Below are 8,488 nucleotides of genomic sequence, written 5' to 3' on the forward strand. Positions count from 1 at the left end.
TACAGATCCTAGAGGGGGATAGGGTGCCATGAGTGGACAATGGTAAGCATAAGCGGCTGGGGTCAGGGTGAGATGGGGAGCACAGAGACAGGCAGAGAGGGACCCATGGGCTTGTAGTCCAGGGGTGGAAGTTCTAGATTTCCTGGGGGAGTCAAAGATAGTTCAATTTAAAGCAAATGCATGTGGAAAGGGAACAGAACTAGGGGCCAAAGGGTAGTTGGGATGGTTAGCTTATCATTTGGGGCCAACTGTAGGTTCTGGGTGAGGTGTGTTGTGGACATGGTTGGCATGACTGTTATCCGCTGAGGCCTGGACATAGAAGTGGGTTAATAATTAAAGCAAAGGTCGAGAGACCCTAGCAAAATGGATGCTGAGGCAACAAAAACATAAAGGAGGCTCAGGGCAGAGTTCAAGCAAGGAGGCCTAGATTGGGTCAGGAAGCTGATACAAAGGGAGTCTGCTTCAGAAGGCTATACCTGTGGACTGTTCCTACTGGGGACCAGTGGAGAAACAAATTGCATGTCAGAAGACTGCCAGCCCCACAGAGCTGAGGAGAACCCAGTCAGGACTTACCAGCTCTCAGTATGCATTCCAGCAAGCACCCACATTGCTGGTTTGAGATCTCAAAGCACAGGTCATAAATTGGCATGAGATGGAGTCAGCCCAGAGAAGAGGACTGCTGACTGAACAAAAAGCAAGACGTCTTGACTGTAACCAGGTTAAATCTGGAGGTTACAAGATTGAGTTTATGCCATACTTAGAATGGGAGGTCATTCCCCCAAAATAAAATTTTATGGACAATAAAGTTATATATTTTTATAATTATAGCAGTTGTACAAGAGCAGGAATAGGAAATCTAGTTCCTGGACTGTCTAGAAACCTGAAGCTTTCCTGCAAATGGACATGGAGCTTATTAAGCAAAAAATAAGACTGAGCTGAAGAGAATAAACAATAACCAATGGAAAAAAAATTCTGGCCTCTCTATGAGCTGAACCATCTCCTCCAAACTGTAAAGATATTGGCCATGGTTTGTGGCATGGCTTTAAATTACCACAAAATGCTTATAGAACAAAATATAAATAACAGCTGGTAATTTTCATAGCATAATTTCTTTTTCATGCATGTTGTAAACAAATGAGCTGCTTTCAGAAAACAGGGATTTCCAAGAAAGCACATATTTCAAGGTTTCAACCTTAAGTTTCAATTTGTAGAAGTGTAAATCATTTATTAATACAATAATTGTTCATTAGGCATCTTTGTGCTAGACATTGTTCTAGGCACTGGGGATAGAGCAGTGACAAAGCGAATTAATACCTTGCTCTTCTGATGTGTATGTTCTAGGGGAATAGAGAGGTAACCCCAAAACATGAATATATAATGAGATAGGCACCATACAGAAACATAGAGCAAGGTCAAGGGTCATGGAGAGTGATGTTTTTAGAATGGGTCTTCAGAGTGGCTTCCCTGATAAGGTGATTATTGAAGTGAGTCACCAAAGTGAGGGAAGAAGTCATTGTCTGTCCTGAGAAAGGATTTTCCAGGGAGAAGAATACTAGATTCAAAACCCCAGAGGGGTGAGTGTGTGCAGCCTATTTGAAGAACCACAAGGAAGCCTCCAGGCCAGGGGCAAGTGGGCAAGGGCAGAATGGTGGAAGGAGTTGAGGACAGAGAGGCAACTGAGGGCAAGATTACGTAGAGCCTTGCAGGTCATGGTAAGGGCTTTGGGACCTTATTCCAATGAGATGAGAATCCACTGAAGGGATCTTGAAGAGAACCATGGTATGATCTGACTTACTGCTATTTTTTCCAATAGAGAGTAGAGTATAGGAAGGAAATGAGGTTTTACCATGGCCCACCCAAGAGGTTATGTTGGACTCGCATAGTAGCTATGAAGTTGGTGAGAAGAGGTCATGTTTAGCATACCTTCCAAAGGTAGGGCTGACAGAATTTGGTGATGAATTCAATACAAGTTATGGAGGAAAGAGAGGAGACAGAGACAACTCCCAATTTTTTTTGTCTTGAACTTATCTTTTATTGAAGTGAAAAAGCAGTTAGACAGGATCATCAAGAATTTGCTTTTGCTTCAACTCCTGTGTGAGACTAAAGGAAAAGATGTTTATTTGGTGCAAAATTTATATTTTTGGTGACACACTATATGGTTTGGCTTGCGTGGCCAGTTTATTCAAACACCATGATTGCATGGTATCCTGAGCAGGAAGTGAGATCTTGTTGGTTTGTACAGGTTAGTGTGATGCCCTAATATGTCCCAGAGTGATTTGGACAGAATATAAAAAAATATTTGCAAAGTCCCCTTAGAGGATAAAGAAAGAAATATTAAACTCCCCAACCTGGGAAATTACTGACATTCTCTCAAGCATTGAGGACAACCAATTTAATAGGCCAAGCTCTTGATCTTGGGGCTTGCCCCTGTGAAGCTTATTCCTGCAAAAGAGAAGCTAAGCCTATTTATAATTATGCCTAAGAGTCACCCCCAGAGAACCTCTTTTGTTCTTTAGATGTGGCCTCTCTCTCCAAGCCAACTTGGCAGTTGAACTCATTGCCCTCCCCCCTTCCCCATGTGTGGCATGACTAAATCTCCCTGGCAACATGGGGCAGGACTCCTAGAAATGAGCCAGGACCTGGCATCATGGGATTGAGAAAGCCTTCTTGACCAGAAGGGGGAAGAAAGAAATGAGACAAAATAAAGCTTGAGTGGCTGAGAGATTTCAAACGTAATTGAGAGGTTATCCTGCAAGTTATTCTTGTGCATTATATAGATACCCCTTTTTAGTTCATGGTGTTTTGGAGTGCCTGGAGGGAAATACCTGAAACTGTTGAACTGTGTGTTCCAGTAGCCTTGATTCTTGAAGACAACTGTCTAACTTATAGCTTTTACAAAATAATTGTGTGATTGTGAAAACCTTGTGGCTGATGCTCTAGGGTATGAACAGTTGAGTAAAAGGAAAAAAATAAGGACAAAAATAATTAAAAAATGTGGGGGATAAGAAGTAAAAATTTGGATAGGTTGCAATACTAGTAGTCAATGAGAGTGGGGGTAAGTGGTATTGGATGTATGGATTTTTTCTTTTCATTTTTTTTCTGTAATGATGCAAATGATCTAAAAATGAACATGGTGATAAATACACAACTATGTGATGATAAAAAATTTGAATGAGGTGATGACCTTTGTGATGATACTGTGAGCCTTCGATTGTATACTTTGTGTATGCTCTGTGAATATATCTCAATAAAATTGCATTTAAAAAAGAATTTGCTTTTTAGTATATTAAACATAACATGGCTCTTAGAAATTCAAGTGGAAATATTAAGTAGACATCTGCTATTTGAGTTTAGAATTCAGGAGAGCGGTCAAGGCTGAGCATATCATATATATGGAAACCATCAGCAAATGGATGGTATTAAAGCTGTGATCCTTTAGAGTTCTCCAAGGGTAACTTTGGTCTCAAAAGACAAAATTTATGAAGAAATGTCAATTTGCAGCCTAAAATTTGAACTCATACAATAGATATTTTTGAATCTGTTATATCTGTCAAAGAAACATTTCAGCTAGATATGAAAAATTTCATTTCTATGATGACACATTGTATGCCAGTGAGGCTAGGTAAAAAATCCAGATTTATTATCATTTCAAAACAAGGGACTGACATTTCCCTTCTTATTGCTTTATTCCATTGTATGATACATATGGAGAATATTGGTGCTCAGTTTTCTGAAGCAGACTCTGAAAAGTTTCACAGATGCAGTTGTTAAAATCATTCACTAAATATGCATGAATGCTATTAATCGTTGCCAGTTAATAGAATTTGTTAAAACAAATAGAAGACAATAAATTTAATGGTCTTGTGTTCTTCGATGATGATCTTTGATTGAATCATACAAGCAGATTACAAAATTTACTGTACTGTTAACTCCAATTCAAGATTTTCTTAAAACAAAAGGAATGCTTGCCAACTATTCAATAATCAAAGACAAAAAATGACAAGATCATTTATGATTTCTCACAGATATTCACACTGAATGTGAATGAGCTGAGTTGGAAGCAGTAATGAGAGGGAAAGCTGATTTGTTACTTATCTAGACATGTGTAACAATTTATATTGAAATTGAAAATTTCATGTTACAAATCAGTAGTAATGATTTTACACATTTTTTTCTGGTATGAATCAATATTCAGAAAATTTTAATTGTAATTGACAGCATTATGTGAATTGGCTACAAAAACTGCAAGAGAAATTTGAAGAATACTTTGTTGATTTCAACAAGTTCAGAGTTGCTTTTCAATCTATGTAATATCCCTTTGACTCTGATGTTTAACAATACTGTTAGCACAAGAGCTAATGAATTTATTTGGACAGATTCAGTTTTGAAATTCATTTGCTTGGTTTGGAAGGAAGATTTGTTAAAATTCACTATAAATTATTCATGGTTGCTACATATTTTATGCATGCTTTATCTATAAGGTAAAAAAAGGTCTCATTCAATGACAAGAATTCATTGATTTACAACTGAAATTTTTATCATTTTCATGAAAATATAATTTAAACAACTCTTCAAAAGACATTTGTAGAAAGATTCAGGAACTGCGTGGACTTGCCCTATCAAGAATAGATGCTGGTGCCATATAGAAAAAAAAAAAATGAACAATCCTGCTTAACAGAATTCAGCTTGATCAAGGCCAGTTTCATGTGGATGTTTCTATCTTCACAAGTCAGGAAAGAATCAGACATCATCACTTCAACACTGAATTATTTATACCTATTTTGAAGAATAATACACGAAACAGTTCACCTAGAAGATACTTAATATATTCAACAGATTTTTTTAGAGAAATGGCTTAGGAATTAGGTACCTGGCCCTGACTCTATTACTGGCAGGTGTTTCTTAACCTGTAAGGAATTTTTTTTTTCATTAAAAAAAAAACTTGCACGTAAGCCTCTGGCATTCAGCCACCTTTGTCCCCCAGCCCTACATAACCTAAAGAGCCATAGGTGTGGACCTCCTCCAGTGACCTTCTTGCCATCTTGCCATCCATCTAAGGTTGCTACAGCTCTCTGGAAGGTCCCCTCATAAATGCCGAAGAACTTATCACCCTGGCGTCTAGTATCTCTTTCTTCAGATTCTCAACAGGCCCACTGTGGAGCACTTTGGGGCAGTCCTGCCTGGGTCTCTCCCAATTTCTTCTTTCTTCTCTTTCTTTTTTTCTGGCTTCATCTCATTTTATTCGGTTTCTACAGCAGATGAATCTACTAGAATTTTTTTTACCAGTTTTCTTTGTCCTAAAAAATTCTGAATGTTCTGTCCTTCATGCTTACTAAGAAAGAGTCTGCTGGGTGGTACCTGCTTTCACTGCTACTGGAGTAGCTAGGTTTGAATTGTATTTTGACAAAATCTGGAGAATATCTTCTGGAATTGTAGTTACTTCTGGAGGTGTAGGTGTTCTGAGCAGATTCTCATAAGAAGAAATCTTAGGAGAAGAGGGATCCACAAGATTTTCAAAGCACTCGTCTGAATTTAAAACTAAGGAAGTACAATCTTTCATCTCCAAATCAGTTGATGAAATATTTGTTTTTGATAATGGATAATGGGCAGATACAAAGTTGCACTGTTCTTTGTAAAAGGAATTTTTAAACCAGGAGTGCAGAATGTAGGTGCTAAGGGTGACTTTGTATACTCCCCATCATTTTTTCTCAACTGCTGGATTATGGGGCCGCGTAATGGTGAAGGAATTATCATTGGTCATTGGTTTTCTTTCTCTGGCTTCCTCACTCTTATTATGCTTCATATTTTTAAGCCCCATTGTATAACCTTCATTTGAACACATAGTATATTCAGAGATACAAAAGTATTCTAGTTTAGGAGTTATACACTGAAAATCATCCATCTTTAGTGCACCTTTTGGAGTTTTTAGTATGTTCGTTGGTGAATGGTAGATGGAGTTACTGATTTTGGCTCTTCCTGATGGTTATTCACTGCCTGTAGATGGTTTGGTAGAACTTGGGATATCATGTAATGTTCAAGTCCAAAATCAGAAAGTTGTGGACTACGTGGAGGTGTATCAGAAACTGAACTGCTTGAAATAGTAGGATCAGACAGACCATCCTTCTTATCAGGTGTTCGAAGATTTTCACATTTAGCCAACTCTGGTTTAGAGTTAATGATTTCTTGCTCATCCTCTGGATTTTCCTCTGCATTCTGGAAAAACCATTATTTTCATGATATCCATTGCATCTTTTTTCATCAGTGCTTTGGTTCCCTTTAAGAAACCAATGCTTTGTTTTGTTTTGTTTTGTTTTTTTTACATGGGCAGGCACCAGGAATCGAACCGAGTCCTCTGGCGTGGCAGGCAAGCATTCTTGCCGGCTGAGCCACCGTGGCCTGCCCAAGAAACCAATGCTTTCTTGGCTGTCCAAACTTGCTTTATCAAGCAGAATATTAACATCAACCTTCAGAGTCTGGACTTTTGAACGCAGGTCATGTAAAATTCTCGTTGGGTAATCTTCAAAGTCCGTTTCTTCTCCACTTAGCACTAGCTGCAGCAGAGCTGTCTTGCTACCCAGGGTAGCCGCCAGAGACTAGCTTCGCGCAGAAGTTGCGGCTTGGATCCATCCGCAGGTATGCAGCAGAGGAGGCAGGTAGATGCCCAGAGACCAGCTCAGGTCGGCCCTGCTGCTAGTTTTCTCCCAATTTATTCTTTAAGGGAAAGTCCTGTTGCTGGTTCAGCAGAATGCAACAATATGTGTTTATGAGACGAGAAAAAAAAACTTTAATATGCATTTATTCCAATAGCTTCTTGTCTATAGATGGACATAAGTAATTTTGGAGCAGACTGTACTTTTTCGTGGTCATGTGAGTTAACATCCTAGTTACACAAAAGCAAGGCTATTAGGCACCTACTACCTCAGGGAAAGGATATAACAAAATCTTGTAGAACTTCCGGAGAAGATGGTGGCTTAGTAAGACGCGCGGGTCTTAGTTCCTCCTCCAGAAAAGCAACTAAAGAAACAGAAACAATACAAAACAGCTCCCGGAGCCACGACAGAGACCAAAAAGACAGTGTACCCATTCTGGAACGGCTGAACGGGCAGGGAGAATCCGCTGCGGTGAGATACCCGAGGGGCGCGCGTTTTCCCGGCCGGGGTGGCTGGTGACTGGGGTCCCCTCCACGCACGTGGCTCCCCGGTCTGACTGGGAACGTTGGATAGCAGGGCCCTCCCGCCATGCTTGGCGTCTAGGGCCAGCTGGGCAATTTGGACCGGCACTCCCCCAAGCCGCGGCAGCTGGCGACCCCCCCCGCCACGCGCGGTTTCCCGGGCCAACTGCGAGATTCGGATTGGCAAGTTAAAGGAGCCACAGCATCTTTTACTGGTGGGACCCGCAGACAGACGAGCACCACGAGCGCCACCTACTGGGCAGGAAAAGAAAAACAGAGCCCAGAGATTTCACAGAAAAACCTTTCAACCAGCCAGGTCCCACACCCAGGGAAATCTGATCAAATGCCCAGACACCAGCAGAAAATAATGGATGATGCTCGGAAAATTGAAGATATGGCCCAGTCAAAGGAACAAACCAATAGTTCAAATGAGATACAGGAGCTGAGACAACTAATGCTGAATATACGAACAGAAATGGAAAAACTCTTCAAAAACCAAATCAATAAATTGAGGGAGGACATGAAGAAGACATGGGCTGAACAAAAAGAAGAAATAGAAAATCTGAAAAAACAAATCACAGAACTTATGGGAGTGAAGGACAAAGAAGAAAAAATGGAAAAAACAATGGATACCTACAATGGTAGATCTAAAGAGACAGAAGCTACAATTAGTGAACTGGAGGATGGAACATCTGAATTCCAAAAAGAAACAGAAACTATAGGGAAAAGAATGGAAAAACTTGAGCAGGGGATCAGGGAACTGAATGACAATATGAAGCGCACAAATATATGTGTTGTGGGTGTCCCAGAAGGAGAAGAGAAGGGAAAAGGAGGAGAAAAACTAATAGAAGAAATTATCACTGAAAATTTCCCAACTCTTATGAAAGACCTAAATTTGCAGATCCAAGAAGTGCAGCGCACCCCAAAGAGAATAGACCCAAATAGGCGTTCTCCAAGACACTTACTAGTTAGAATGTCAGAGGTCAAAGAGAAAGAGAGGATCTTGAAAGCAGCAAGAGAAAAACAATCTGTCACATACAAGGGAAACCCAATAAGACTATGTGTAGATTTCTCAGCAGAAACCATGGAAGCTAGAAGACAGTGGGATGATATATTTAAATTACTAAAAGAGAAAAACTGCCAACCAAGACTTCTATATCCAGCAAAATTGTCCTTCAAAAATGAAGGAGAAATTAAAACATTTATAGACAAAAAGTCACTGAGAGAATTTGTGACCAAGAGACCAGCTCTGCAAGAAATACTAAAGGGAGCACTAGAGTCAGATACGAAAAGACAGAAGAGAGAGGTATGGAGTAA

The 8,488-nt window shown here is 39.9% G+C and overlaps 1 pseudogene; it reads right to left on the minus strand.

The window, feature by feature from the left end:
• Positions 1-5,238: 5,238 nt before the first annotated feature.
• Positions 5,239-6,627, minus strand: LOC143680515 (spindle and kinetochore-associated protein 3 pseudogene; annotated as a pseudogene).
• Positions 6,628-8,488: the final 1,861 nt, after the last annotated feature.

This window comes from Tamandua tetradactyla, chromosome 4, assembly GCF_023851605.1.
Source record: "Tamandua tetradactyla isolate mTamTet1 chromosome 4, mTamTet1.pri, whole genome shotgun sequence".
NCBI lineage: Eukaryota > Metazoa > Chordata > Mammalia > Pilosa > Myrmecophagidae > Tamandua > Tamandua tetradactyla.